The following is a 1,766-nucleotide window of genomic DNA, read 5'->3' as shown; positions in this document are numbered from 1 at the left end:
CTCGTACGCACAACTTAAGAACAAATCTGTGCGTACGAACGGTTCTTGCATGAGGCCCATTATTCCAACAGCTCTGAAAATGTGAGTTTTTAAAACTATCAGAGGCGAACCGCCATGATGTGACTTATCTTTTGTTTGAGAGTTAATTTCATGGAACATTTGAGACTTGGGTGTCATTTGTGAGAAAGTGGCAGGAGATGTATCCCCCGAAAATATTTGCTAAAAAAAAAGGGGGAGGATAACGAGAAAATGCCATTTGTGTTTGTTCCGCTGGTTGTTGTTCAAAGCGTCCGCCTGCAGCAGGCGGCATTTAAAGAGCCACCGTTTTCACCGGCAACAAGCCGCCGCCGCCGCCATTAAATAACAAACCAACAAATAGTTTCAGGCTCAGGTGAGAAATAAACAATACAGGCAGCTGACAGATGTTGCAGCAGAGCGGTTTGCATCMTTCATAAATAATTTCTGTGCTTCTCATGTTGCCCGTGAATTACTTTTGCCGGATTCACAGACGGGTAATTTGGGGAAACAGACACAGAAGCCTGCCAGCCAGGGCCAGATATATCATCCGCCAACAGCTGCAGGTACAGCGGGACGCAGGCAGCCACCTGTAATACATCTGAATGCCGCCGTCCACCCTCCTCTACCATCCTGCCTTGCATCCTTCATCCACAATCAGCTCACTGGGTTCTTGTTTGCGGCCTAAAAACATTTCCTTAACATACAAAAATTATTTCTTTTGATTCATCCGGTAATCGTCGGACTAAAGCAAATAGGAAATTGGTGTAATTTCCTCTTTAGAGGAGCCGTTTATGAGATCATTAACTACAGTCGTGTTCAGCAGCAGAATCCTCTCAGAGGAATTCACTCCTGAGTTAAAACAAATTAAAGCTTCGTACGTTTTTTTTTTTTTTTTTTCTGCAGCGTCTTCATGTCGGGCTCGTGAAAACTGTTTTTATTTTTTTTCCCTTTTCTTTTTTCACTAAACGTCATCATCAGGAATGTTTTCTTGGTGAATTTGTGCTGACTTGCAGCACAGTTCCAGTTCCACAATCCGAGATTAATCCGGTGAGCATCGGATAAGAACCTCAAGCAYGCGATGACAAGATGATTATCAGTGAAATTACATGTTTAAAATTGGGTGCAGCTAAATTTTTGTGAAAGGAATCTGCACTATTTAGAAGAGAGGAATGCTTTTTTAAAGTTGGTTTAAAGGACATTTGAGCTTCTTACTGATAATATTTTAATGATGGGTAATTTTTTTTTTTAAAGAAACTGGGGTTAGGTAATTCAGTGGAACTTTTGCATCAACACATTTAGGCAGAAGGCTCGGCTCCACAAACCAGACAGGAAGCAGAGCTGATTGTGTGTTGGAGCATTTTAGCTTCCTTGGTTTTAGAGCTGCTCGAATGTTGGCTAGTTTCCAAAGAGGATGGACGGCCCACCTCATTTCATGGACATTTAGATCTACCGGAGGCTGAACCCCACCGATTAACCGTCTGAATGCTGAGTCAGCATTCTYACGCCTGTTTCCACAGTACGGTTGTTGCATTTAAACTACTTCAGCATCAGTTTGAAACATTCAGATCTTAAAACATTTGGGAAAACCCAGGAGCTTTGGCATTTAACATTTCTACTGTTTTAATTGCCTATAGATACAGCGCATGTATATAAATCTTACACCGTTGGAAAGCCTGTTCATTTATCTTCAAAATGGCACTACATTTGTAAGGAACATGCCTATTGTTTTGCACATTTTATTGTTTTAA

Source organism: Austrofundulus limnaeus, unplaced genomic scaffold (assembly GCF_001266775.1).
Source record: "Austrofundulus limnaeus strain Quisiro unplaced genomic scaffold, Austrofundulus_limnaeus-1.0 Scaffold91, whole genome shotgun sequence".
NCBI classification, from domain to species: domain Eukaryota; kingdom Metazoa; phylum Chordata; class Actinopteri; order Cyprinodontiformes; family Rivulidae; genus Austrofundulus; species Austrofundulus limnaeus.
The sequence above is the reverse complement of the archived record's forward strand: the minus strand, read 5'-3'. Positions refer to the sequence as shown.